This window comes from Leptonychotes weddellii, chromosome 4 (assembly GCF_054177405.1).
Source record: "Leptonychotes weddellii isolate Sample4059 chromosome 4, ASM5417740v2, whole genome shotgun sequence".
Classification (NCBI taxonomy): domain Eukaryota; kingdom Metazoa; phylum Chordata; class Mammalia; order Carnivora; family Phocidae; genus Leptonychotes; species Leptonychotes weddellii.
In genome coordinates this window covers 28,113,336-28,127,086 of record NC_138372.1, presented here as the reverse complement: position 1 = coordinate 28,127,086, position 13,751 = coordinate 28,113,336, and positions in this window count along the sequence as shown.

Sequence of the window (13,751 nt, the reverse complement as noted above, 5' to 3'; positions counted from 1 at the left end):
AGAGCAAACAATGAGGAGTGGGGAGAGGCCAGGAGCAAAAGGCCAAGTCCAAGGCCAGGGAGGAGTGGCTGGAAGCACTTGGAAACTTGAGGCAGAAGCCCCTGACCCTGCCTGCACGTCACTGCTGGGGCTGCTCAAGAAGAGGTCTGGTCTGCCTAATCCCTGGTGACAGAGCCAGGACCAGGTCAAGAAAGAGAGAGAGGCTACCACCCTATCTATCCTTCTTTCTCAGCCATGCTTTTGGAAGAAGTCAACCACCCTCCCCACCCTGCCACCCCCATCACCCTCACTTCCTAATTTCCTGAACCCTCTGCTCAGGACCAACTACATAATTTGTGAGGCCTGGAGCAAAATGAAAACGTGGGGCCCCTTGTTCAAAGGCTGGTGCCGGCGTGATTCCTAATTCCATGAAGGCAGCCACAAATTTTGTGGTGTCAACAATCAGGAGCCTCTAGATCAAGCCCCTGGGTTCATTCATTTGCTCATTCATTCATTCATTCAAATGAGTGCTTCATACGTGGCTGGCGCTATGCTAGGTGCTGGGCATACACACTGGTGATCAAGACGCAGCCCAGCTTCAGGAAGCTTGCATTCTAGTGCGGGCTGTGGATTTAATCCCAGATGCAAACTAGGTCATCACAGACGGCAGGAAGTGCTGGGAAGGGCAAATGGCAGGGCCTGTGAGATAGGCCCCCCACCACAAGAAAACCCCCACCAGAGAGTGATGCTGCAAGTGGAGATCCCAAGCACGAGTGATGGGGTGGGGGATGGTGGGGGCTGTGAGCCTGGGGAGAACATCCAGAACATTCCTGGCGGACTAGAGGGTGACATCTTCAAGGACTTGCAGGCCATACAGCAAGAGCCAGGGAGGCCCAGAAGAGACCCCAGATAGAGGAGGGGCCTCTCTCATTCAGGTTCCTTGTTTATGGGATGCCGTTTGTACTATTATTTCCTTTAAAATTGTCTTTAAATTGGCTCCCTTTGTATCCTTACCCTGAGCAAGAATATTCATGAAATCAAAGGACTGGCATACCACTTACATTTTTTCTCATACACTGCTGAAATTTTTAAAAATGTTTAAATTCCTCCATGTCCCACCTAAAATCATGTCCCTTACCACCGCAGTTTGGAAAATTCTATCACCAGTTCCTGTCTCAGGAGCATGGAAGCCTGGAACAGGATTTCAGCTGTGTGAGGCCAGTGGCACGGTCCCATTTACATTTTTGAAAAATGATTCTGGCTGCTGCGTGCGGAGTAGATGGTGGGGCACAGGAGGGATGGAGGGAGGCGGAGGTGTTGCAGGCATCCTGGGATGAGCCGTGGGGTTGTGTGCGGAGGGGCGGCTTGGTCTTCCCACCGGCGCCCACACAAGCCTCACCCTCCACCCAAACCCAAAGCTCCTTTCTTTCGTGTCCCTGTGCTGATTCAAGGCCTTCCTAGATAAGTGGATTCTTCTGTGATCCTCCCACCTCGGTATCAGCGCCCGCACTGCCGGGAATTTGGACAGTGTGTCCAGAGCTCCCATGAGAGCCCAGCTTCACGGGCCGGTTCAGGCTGACCACAGTTAGGACTTCTGCGTCACATCTATCACCTGCATGTTGATGGCTTGTAAACCTATAGGACCCAAGGTGCGCACCCTTAACCACTGGACCCAGCCTCCAAGGCCTGCCTCGCTCCCAAACCTTGTACCTTCTGGAAAACTCGACTCCCCAGTGCATTGCTTCCATAAGGACCTGTCTGCCCTTTCTCCCACCCTACCCCCACCAGAGTGTCCTTCTCCATAGCTGTTTCCAAACCATTACTCCTCCATCTGCAAAACAGCAAAACCTCTCGGCTTTTCAGCCTCCTGCAAAACTGCCCTCCACTCCTCCAGTTCTATCAGCTTTTGGATGAGGGAGCTGGGGAGGAGGGCTGCCCCAGGGGCCGCCCTGGGCTAAACTACCTGGGACATCAGGTGAACAAGACCGCCCCCCCCCACACACTGGCGTCCCTGGGCGGTGGGAAGGAGGCACTTCCGACGCGCCCACACAGGGAGGGGAGGCTAGCTTTCTAGAGCAGTCCATGCAGTTGGACCTGAAGATTGTGGAAAGTCTGGAACTATACTAGAAGGCGGTGGGTGGGCTATGGACAAGGAAGGAGGGAAGAGCAGAGGTAAGACAGTTTGGGAAGCCTTTGGTAAGACATTTGAAGTTGGTTCTGAAGGCAATGAGGAGATGCCCAAGTAATGAAGCAGGGGAGTGGCAGGTCGGGATTGGCATTTTAGCAAGATAAGTCTGGCTGCAGAGAGTGGAAAGGAGTGGAGAGGAGACCCAGGCTGAGACCAGTTGGCATGGAAGGCAGAGCTGAGTCGGTCTGGGATCAGGATCTAGAGCTTGCCGATTGGTTGGATGTGGTTGGGGGATGGGGTGAGAGGGGAAATGCACCATGCCTGGATTCTTCTGGTTTGGGCAACTGGGTGAATGGAAAGGGTGGTGGAGCACCTGTTGGGTGCTAGGAACTGAAGACATAAGCATGAATAAGACCTACCAGGCCCCTGCCCCCACAGATACATGCTCCAGATATGTGAATGCATTCTAGATTTTCATGCGTTCTGTGAAGGTAATAAGCAGAGTGCCATGAAAAAGAATCACAGAGTCACCCACTAGGAAGGTGGCCTCTCTGAGGAGGACATAATTGAGCTGAGAGCTGGAGAATGAGGAAGGTGTTAGCCAGGGGAAGTGAGTCCTAGGAGAGGTCCCAGATAATGCAAAGGTCCTCCAGGGTGATAAGGCCAGTGTGGCTGGAGTGTATGTAGGAAGCCAGGGAGGAGTGCTTCCAGATGAGCCTGGAGACACTGCTGGGGACCCTTTCCTGTCCTCCTGAGGAGGGACAATGGAGGGAATCACATTCCTCTGACCCAGCCTACGTCCTCCACCAGAGCTCCAGAGCCCACCCCTTCCTCATTCCTTGGGGACCCTGTCTCATGATTCTTCACTCCCTCTGGGATCTTCCGTCTCTTCTGTGGGTTCATCTCCTTCAGTAGTGAACATCTCTAGTCACCCTCATCTTTAAAAGCCTGTCTGGATGGATTTACAGTTTGAAATCCCATCCAGCTAGCACCACTGTGACTGTTCCCACCTGTCTAGATACTGCTCAGTCTCCTTCACTGTCCCTTCCATGTGGGCCTTCCCTGGGGCTTCGGTATTCTCTCTTCTCCCCTCCACCAACTCCTCTTTTTTAAAAAACAAAAACAAAAACATTTTTTTAAAAGATTTTATTTATTTGACAGAGAGAGAGAGACAGCGAGAGAGGGAACACAAGCAGGGGGAGTGGGAGAGGGAGAAGCAGGCTTCCCGCCGAGCAGGGAACCTGACGTGGGGCTCGATCCCAGGTCCCTGGGACCATGACCTGAGCTGAAGGCAGACGCTTAATGACTGAGCCCCCCAGGCGCCCCTCCACCAACTCCTTCTGTCATACACATGCCGATGGCTCACAAACATGTGGTCATTTGTTCATTTAACCAAAATGTATGGAACACCTACTCTAAAGCAGACATTGTGCCAGGCACAATGGTGAACAAGACAGACATGGCTCCTTGATTTGGCGCAGTTTATAGTCTGGTAAGATGGACACGCTAGAATTGTTACAGGATTTCCTTCTCCTTCGGGGCCCACGGTTCTTGGTCCTGCCCCTTCAAAGAATGAAGAGGTAGACCAGACGAAGAGTGGTGGGCAGCAAAGCAAAGTTTATTGAGTGATAATAAAGCGATAGTACAAAGCTCCCAAAGAGGGAGGGGACCCGAGAGGGTTGTCATTGGAGTTTCTAAGTCTAGGGGTTTCTCTGGGCTTGTTGGAGGGCTGTTTTAATCTGATTAACCCTCCCTGCACTGTCATCCAATCAGGTTTTTGTCATCTATCTATCACGTGGGAAAGGGTGGCGGGCTCCTTCCAGGGTGGTGTAAAATCCTTTTAAGGGTGGTTTCCCCTTAGGGCGGGGGGCGGGGGGAGCTTGTCCCTGCCTGCCTTCCTTGCAACTATCCTTCTCAGAGTGACAGACAATGCTATGACTCTGAGGGAAGTTGGCAGAGTAAAGTAGCCACAGTGCTGCCTGAGGTAGGACGGTCAGGAAAGGCCTTTGGTGGGAGGTGGTATTTAAGGGGGGCACGTAAACAATGAGAATGAGCCAGGCAGTGGGGAACTGGGGGAAGAGCCTTCTGAGCAGAGCTGAGTGCAAGTGCAAAGACCCTGAGATGAGAAGAGTTCAAGGACCAGAAAGAAGGGCAGTGCAGCCGGAATCGGGGAGGCAAGGCATAAAGTAGGATTGGAGAGAAAGGCATCCATGAGCTTGTACAGGGCCTTGTAAGGCACAGTAAAGAGGCTAGATGTTATTTAAAAAAAATTATTTATTTATTCTTTTTAAGTAATATCTACACCCAACACGGGGCTCAAACTCACAACCTTGAGACCAAGAGTCACACGCTTTCCCGACTGAGCCAGCCAGGTGCCCCTGTCTACATGTTACTTTAACAGCAGTGAGAAACCTTGAAGGGTTTTACACAGGGGAAAGAATTTTCAAAAGTCTATTCCTGCTGCTGCATGAAAAGTGGGCTGGAAGTCAACAAGAGCTAAAGCAGGTAGCCACTAAGAAGCTATTGCTTTGGCCCAGGTGACAAATATTGACCTGCCACCTCTCTTCTGGGGACCTCCTAGGCTTGTATGCCCAGCTCTTCCCCGGTCATCCTCCCTCCGTCCTGAGTCCCCATCTTTCACAGAGCCATTGCCCCATCTCTCCAGTACCCTACACTAGAAAGCTGGGAGTGTCTTTTTCTCCCTCACCCTCCACTGCATTTGTAGGGGAGGCAAAATAATTTTCTCCCTACTCTTCTGAGTTCTTGGCCAAGACCCCTGCAATAAAAGGCAGATTAACAAGGGAAAAGTACAAGTTCGTTAACATGCATACCTCAGGCATACATAGGAGATACTCAGGGAAAAAACAAGTAACTCTCTGAGGTGGCTTAGAATTCAGGCTTAAATACCCATTTTGAGGGGCGCCTGGGTGGCTCAGTCGTTAAGCGTCTGCCTTCGGCTCAGGTCATGATCCCAGGGTCCTGGGATCGAGCCCCGCATCGGGCTCCCTGCTCCCCGGGAAGCCTGCTTCTCCCTCTCCCACGCCCTCTGCTTGTGTTCCCTCTCTCGCTGTGTCTCTGTCTGTCAAATAAATAAATAAAATCTTTTAAAAAAAAACAACAAAAAAAACTGCTTAAAAAAAAAAAACCATTTTGATAGGGGAAGGGAAGGGAGGATATAGGCCTCTTAGGGGAGAGCAAACGATTTTTAGGAAAGATGAAGAGTCCCTTAGAGGAATAGATGAGAGACATAATAGTTTGTGACAAAGTTTGTCTGGGTGTGGTGTTGACTTCTAGTCTCCTCTTCTGTGATGAGTCAATCCTCCTTGGTGGACAAAACTCCGGGGGAGAGGACTGATTACCACTGAGTCCTTTTGGAGGATCTGTCTTTAGGCAGATAAGGGGAGTTCAGAGAAAGCCTCTTCCTGCATTTGCTGTTTTTCAAGAGTTCCAAACAGCAATTTTCTGCTATTTCTGAATAAGCCCCTCCCTTTTTTTGCTGGTAAAATAACTGACAGATTTTAAGGTTAACAATTTTTATTCTCTTTCCTAGAGTTTGGCTTGTTTCAATGAGCAAGAATTGCTTTTTAGTTTGAAAGAGAAAATAAGTTATATCAGGGCAGAGAGAAGGGCCCAGATGTCCACTTTTGGACAGACCTTTTCTGGCCTTTGCAGTTAATTACCGTCCCTTCCCTTGGACCTACACTGTGTCCTCTCGAAGTCATTCATCATGCTGCAATGGAATGTATTTGTTTGCATGCCTGCCTCCCGTGCAAGTCATCTCGGCTCCCTGTATCCAGGATATGATAGGTGTCGGGTAATTATTGGATGGACAGATGGATGGATGGATGGATGAATGGATGACCAGCACACGATAGGTGTCAGGTAATTATTGCATGCATGGACAGAAGGATAGATGGATGGATGGATGAATAGGCAAGTTACTTCTCTCTCTTATGGGCTGCCCAACATGTTATCTGTGCCTCATTCAGAAATCATTGTTCATTCATTTTTGGATTTTTTGTTTCTTATGCCTTCGTCATTTCCAATAAACTACGAGCTACTCAAGGGCAGGGTCTGTGTCTTCTCCATGGTAGCTACTCTTGCCTTACACACATGGTTTTATTGAGTCCTCACAACAATTCTGTGAGCCAGACACGCTTTTATATATATATGCTAGCTTTGTTGAGATATAATTCACAAACCGTACAATTTACCTAAACCACAAACCACAAACAAAACAATTTATCTAAAGCACACAATTCACTTGTTTATAGTATAGTCACAGAGTTGTACAGTCATCATCACAACCAATTTTAGAACATTTTGATCTTCCCAAAATGAAACCCCCTACCCATTATCAATCACTCCCCATTTCCCCTCAGCTTCTCTCCACCCGCAGTGCTAGGAACCACCAGTCTACTTTCCATTTCTATAGATTTGCATCTTCTGCACATTTTATGTAAATGGAATCCTACAATGTGCTATCTTTTGTGACTGACTTCTTTCACTTAGCATGATGTTTTCATGATGTTCTTCTGAAGGAGTTAGGAGCCGCACGCTTCCCCGGCTCCCAGTTTTCTACCAGCTACCAGTGATCAGGCTGCAGACGTCACACAACCTCCTGAGCCTCAGTTCCCTCATCTGTCAAGCTGGTGATAACGCTGACTTTCCATGACTGTCGTGAGGATCGAATGAAATGGTATGTGTAAGCCTCGAAAAATGTAGTCATCGTTATTATTAGTATTATTTTTGACAGCATGAGATTTACAGCAAGAAAAACTCAAGTCTCAACCCACTCTTGCCAGCTTTATGATCTTGGCCAGTTACTCTACAGGGCTTGGAATAGCGCCTGGCGTGGAGGAAACACTGTGCAATGTTAGCTGTTAATGTCATTATTTCCAAATAACAGCATCGGGTCCATTCTTCTGGGGAATGCCACAATCTAGAACGACATATTCAAGAACCTCTGCAAACTCTCAACTCTACTTTGCAGTTTCCTCCCCCAGTACACACATGCACACACAACCATGCGTGCGGACACACACACACACACACACACGCACACCCCTAAGTTCTAGCCCCATTGGGCCGCTCAGCAACTTTGAAAATGTCATGCTGTCATAACACAGTATTGTAGAAACCACTGTCTGCCAAGTGCTTATTTTATGCCTGGCACTGTGTGAAAGTTTACATATATTATATCATTTCTATTCTACCAGTGAGGAGACTGAGGCCCAGGAATGTGAAATGACTTATCCAAGCTAATAAATGGCCTGTCCATCTCTGGGCTTCTGTTTGTAGAATGTTCTCCCTGCCTCCATTCCATTTCTACCCTCTAGAACGCTATTTTCCTTTAAAGGCCCAGCTCCATTGGCACCTCCTCCAGGGAACCTTCCTTGATCCTCAGCCTCGGTGTAGATAATCACTCCCTGAGTGCCTGGGGCTCCTGTCCCCTGTCTGTGGCACCGAACTCCATAGGCACTGGGTTGTAATAATTGATCTGGATGTCAGTTTGTTCTCACAGGATTGTGACCAGTTACAAGGAGAGGGTACTGTCTTCTCCATCTTTGTAATTGGCATCCAACCCGAGGCCCTGAACACCCTGAACAGGAAGACAACAGCTATGAATCCTCCTCATTTATACCCTTGACCTCCACAGATGATGGGTTTTTTAGGTCAGTTCCAGCTTTTAATACACTGGTCTTTGGCCACGCCACACACATTTAGTTTGAGGTTTGAAGATGATGTCTTACACATAAATGGTGGTTTATTCGTGGCATTTTCTGACTAACTGTAAAGGCCAGCAAGGGGTCATGCAGATTCCAAGTTCCCAATGTGGGGAGGACAGGAAAGGAAAGATGCCTTTTCTCCAGCAGTAAGACACTAGGCCCCCTCTTCATTCAAGGGCTTACTGATCCCATCACACAGATGGGGAGGCCCTGAGATGGGACAGCGGTTGTCCAAAGTCTGCAGCTTGTCTTGGTGTCCGAACCAAACCTCTGAGATCTCAAAGACCCTGCCTGTGCACAAGGAAGGGTCTCCCTTCCTGAGGGGCAGAACCATTGTTACTTATAGGGAAGAGAGCTTTTGTAGGTAGAATCGGCCTCCTCTTGGGAGGATGGGGCTGGGTTTCCCCTGTTCTTACCTTCAAAAGTCTCTAGATTCAAAGCACTTTTCACAAGTTTTACCCCCCGCCCCACACACACCACAGTACACTTATTTGTTCCTTAAGTCTCTTCCCAAGAAGGACAGGTTGGTTTGTGAATGTTTAGCTCATAGTTCTGTCCCCAGCATTACCCAGAGCAGAGTGATCCTGGCTCTTAGGAATGCCTCATAGAGTTTGTTGAATGACAAATGAATGGATCAGGAAGGCATAGCTTTTATATTTCTGCTATACTAAAAATCCTCAGCTGCGGAGACCTACGTCCATGTCCATCTCCTCACTTTGAAGTTTTTTCTTCTTCCTCTTCCCGACCCTGGACACATTCTTGCTCTTGACAGGTCAGACTATCAAGTACAGACCTACTAAGAGTAGCATCTACCCCAGTGGGAAAAAAAAAATTGCTCCCCTTCCCACTCCAGCAAAGGCAGATTTGAACTGATGTGCTCAGACCTCCTTCTTCGATCACTAGCCTAGAAAGTTTTGTTTGTTTTGTTTTGTATTTGAATTGAAGTATAGTTGACACACAATGTTACATGAGATTCAGGTGTACAACATAGTGATTGGACAAGTCTGTACATTGTGCTGTGCTCATCCCAAGCATAGCTCCCATCTGTCCCCATACAACGCTATTACAATACCACGGACTGTATTCCCTATGCTGTGCTCTCATCCCTGTGACTCATTCATTCCATAGCTGGAAGCCCTTACCTTCCACTCCCTTTCACCCATTTTGCCCCCTACCCTCTGGCAAGCATCAGTTTGTTCTCTGTATTTATGGGTCTGTTTTTGCTTTTTGTTTGTTTGTTTTGTTTTTTAGGTTCCACATATAAGTGAAATCATGTGATATTTGTCTTTCTCTGACTTAATTTCACTTAGCATAGTACCCTCTTGGTCCATCCATGTTGTCCCAAATGGTAAGATCTCATTCTTCTTTTTTTTTTTTTTAAGATTTGGTTTATTTATTTGACAGAGAGAGGAAACATAAGCAGGGGGAGTGGGAGAGGGAGAAGCAGGCTTCCCGCTGAGTAGGGAGCCCGATGCAGGGCCCTGGGATCATGACCTGAGCCGAAGGCAGATACTTAACGACTGAACCACCCAGGTGCCCCAAGATCTCATTCTTTTTTTTATGGCTGAGTAATATTCCACTGTGTACATATATGCCACATCTTCTTTATCCATTCATCTATCAAGGGACACCTGGGTTGCTTCCGTATCTTGGCCATGGTAAATAATGCTATGATAAACATAGGGGTGCATATGCCTTTTTGAATTAGTGTTTTCATTTTCTTTGGGTAAATAGCCAGTAGAGGAATTACTGGATCATTTGGTTTTCTTTTTTTTTTTTTTAAGATTTTATTTATTTATTTGAGAGAGAGAGAGAGCACACACTAGCAGTGGGGAGAGACAGGGAGCAAGGGAGAAGCAGACTCCCTGGTGAGCAGGGAGCCCGACATGACAGGGGCTCGATCCCAGGACCCCCAAGGTCATGACCTGAGCCAAAGGCAAACGCTTAACTGACTGAGCCACCCAAGTGCCTGGTTTTCCTATTTTTAATTTTTTGAGGAAACTCAATACTGTTTTCCACAGCGGCTGCACCAATTTACATTCCCACCAGCGGTGCAGGGAGATTCCTTTTTCTCCACACCCTCACCAACCCTTGTTATTTCTTGTCTTTTTGATTCTAGCCATTCTGACAGGTGTGAGGTGATATCTCACTGCAGTTTTAATTTGCATTTCCCTGATAATGAGTGATGTTGAACATCTTTTCATGTATCTGTTGGCCCTCTCTATGTCTTTTTAAAAAAAATGTCTCTGTAGGTCTTCTGTCCATTTTTAATCAGATCATTTGGGGTTTTTTTTTTTTTTTTTTGATGTTGAGTTGTCTAAGTCTTTACATATTTTGGATACTAACCCCTTATCGGCTATGTCATTTGCAAATATCTTCTCCCATTCAGTTGGTTGAATGGCCTGGGCATTTGTCCAGCCTCTTCCCAGCCTGCTTTTAACTCGGATCAAGTCCTGTTTGAATTTTGCTGGTCTGGGGTCCAGGTGGCTTTTTTGGTGACTTTACATATCTCTCCCCTCTAAGATGAATTAAGTGATGCCCCTGTATTTAGATGTGGGGAATCCTAATTTTTCTTGATTTTTCCAGAACTTTGGGAACCATCTGTGATGACTATCCTTTCACTTCCCATGTCCAATTAATCACAAATCATATTAATTTTTTTAAAAAAAGTCAAGCCACTTCCTCCATCTCCACAACCACCACCCCAGTGGCCATCACTTCCAGGTCTCCCCCTCCCCACCCTTCTAATCCTTTTCCTTTCTGCGGCCAGAGAGGTGTTTTTAAAAATGTAGTTTGAGCCAAGGCACTTCTCTGTTAAAATCCTTCAGTTCTACCCTTTGATCTCAGGATAAAGTCCAAAATGTTTCAAGTCTCCAAGAGCAGGAGGTCTTTTCCACCTCCCACTGTGCTGCAGTCCTGCAGGCTCAGCTCTGGCCCACTCCCCCTCAGCGCCTTAACACGTGCTGTTCTCCTTGTCTTTCTGTGGGTAACTCCCCTCTCTTCTCAGTACAAGGGTAGCTTGAGAATAATAGCAATTAACATTTACACAAACGACTCATGTGTATTAGCTTGTTCTCACAATAAGTGAGTACCTTTATTAGTTTACTTACAGATTGGAAATCTGAGAGTCAGATGGGAAGAACTTGCTTGCTCTAGGTCATATAGGTAGCAAGTGCCGCCGCCCCCCCCCCCCACTAGGCAGTCAGCTGCATGAGGACAGGGATTGTGGGCTTTGCTCATGGGTGCCTAGTATTCATTTGTTGATTTAACAAATATTGAACATTTAGAATGTGCCATGTTAGGCACTGTTCTAGGTCCCTGCTTTCATGAAGCTTATATACAGTGAGAAAAGGACATACTTAGCAGGTAAACACATATTTGAGCAATGTAATTTTAGGTAAATAAGAGCCTTGAAAACAAGAAAACAGGATGGTGTGTTAACGATGAACAGTGTTGGCAGGCTACTTTAGACCACAGAGTAGTCTGGGAAGGCTTCCCTGAGGAGGAGCTCTATCTACAGAGGGAGTATTCCATAAAGGTATTTCTTGATTTAATGCACCAACTAGACTATAAACTGCGTGAGGCAGAGAGGGACTTTCTCTGCCTTGTCTACCATGGTATCCCCTAGCACCTATATCTGGCATTGGCATAGAATGAGCCCCAATTAACCATTTTTTTGAATGAATAAATCTATAAATATGTGTATTTTTTCATTCCTTTACTCACATCAGTGGTTTTCAATGGGACTGTCTATGTGCTTTCTGGTAATTTCTGGATTCCTTTGTCACAGTGATAAGGAGGGTGGTTCCTGGCATTTATGGAAGAAGGGATGCTGTATATCTTGCAACACATCGAGACAGTTCCACATAATGTAGACTTGTCCCATATACCGCATGACTTTCAAATGACCTGTTAGATCCCCGTGTAGATGAAAAAAGTTTTTAACTGTTGAAGCCTACACTGACTCCTTTTTTTTTTTAAAGATTTATTTATTTATTTGAGAGAGCGAGAATGAGAGAGAGTACATGAGAGGGGGAAGGGTCAGAGGGAGAAGCAGGCTCCTCGCTGAGTAGGGAGCCCGATGCAGGACTCGATCCCAGGACTCCAGGATCATGACCTGAGCTGAAGGCAGTCGCTTAACCAACTGAGCCACCCAGGCGCCCACTCCTTTTTATGTAGAAACAAAGTATTTTTAATTTATTTTTTATTTTTAAAATTTTTACTGAAACGTAGTTGACATATTAGTTTCAGGTATACAACATAGTGGGTCAACACTTATGTATATTAGGAAATGCTCACCACAGTAAGTGTAGCTCTCCTTTGTCACCGCACAAAGTTATTACAATATTCTTGATTGTATTTCCTATGCTGTACTTTTCATCTCCGTGATTTATTTCATGACCTCTTAATCCCCTTCTCCTACCCCTAAACAGAAACATTTTTGCTCCCTTAAATATCAACTAAATTTCCAGGAAGGCCACCGCCATGTAAAAAGGGGGATGATTGTATTTTGTTCTTTTGAAGCTCTACCAACATTTAATCCCATCACCCATGGATACTCCTGCAGATGTGGCTGTCGGGTTCTGGGTAACTACCTACCTCTACGTCCTAGTACTCTGAAAACTTGAATGTCTTCCGTATTTGCGCCAAAACATTTACATGCTGAACCACTTATTATATCATTGTGACTTATTTTATGTCATCTTTATTTTACAATAAGCAACACATGGATTATAAACGTTGTGCCTGTGGGTGGGTTACAGGTGCCCTGTTCCCGGAGGGCCGGGCGGTGTGCTTCTACGCGGCTGGCAAGCAGCCCTTGGGTCCGGAGGAGACCCCAGCGGAGCGGTCCTCCGCGCGCCAGGGGTCGCTGTGGCGCCGCGCGGCCGCGCCGGGTCGCTCTCGCGTGGCCGCCCCGCCTCGGGCCCCCGGGCCGAGTGGGCGGGCACGACTGCGCCCAGGTCGCGAGGCGCCCTTCGACCAGCAGCGCCCGGGGCGGGCGAGTATAAATGGAGCGGTGGCTCCCCCGGCCGCCTCTCTCCGCCCCGGGTCGCCGCAGCCTCCGTCGCTTTCGGGCCCTAGCAGCCTGAAGGAAAAACAGGAAAAGATAAAAAAAATCCGAAAATGCTTTAAAACCTAAAAAAAAAAAAAAAAAAAACGAGAGAGAGAGAGAAAGAAAAAAGCGCATCCTCCTCGGAGAACCCGCGGGGAAGTCACTTCTGCACGCTTCCGGCCTGCCCGCGCCCGCCGCCGCACCTTGGCGTCCGTCGGTCCGGTGGTGAGCCGCCCGCCCGCGTCCACGCGCCTCCGCTCCGTCCGCCCCCGCGCCGCGTGGCAGCCCCGCGCCCGCCGCCCTCGCCCCCCGCGCGTCGGCCCCGGGCGCACCACGTGTCCGCGCTGCCCTTCGCCGGCCCGGCGTGGGAGGAGGCTGCGCGCCCGGCCCCCGGGGCTTGCCGAGTCGGCGCCGACCAAGATTTGGTTTCCCTCTTGCCCTGGCTGCTGTAATCTTAAACCGCCGGGAGCCCGAGGCCTATATTTATAGAGAAACCCGTGTCCCGGAGGCCGCCGTGGGCACCATTTGGTTGCCTCTTGGAGAATTTTTATAATTTGGAGGGGAGTCCCTGTTTTAATACGTTATTTTTTTTTTTTTCTCCTTTGAAATTTGGAGCTTCAGACCAGGACAGCTGCAAATTACAAACTCCCAGAGAGGGCCATATTGTTTTTGAGAGCCTTTTGTCTGCGGTTTTGCAGTCTCGAACGAGCTGTCCCTGAACTCCTCCTCCCGGTCCTCCGTGTCTCCGAGCCTGCTCCGGCGTCTCTTAGCTTCACTCTGCCACCTGTGAGCCGCGGCGCGGGCCACGGCTCCGAGAAGAGCCCCTTTTGTCCTGTGTGGTCCCTATAAGAAGTTCTCCTGG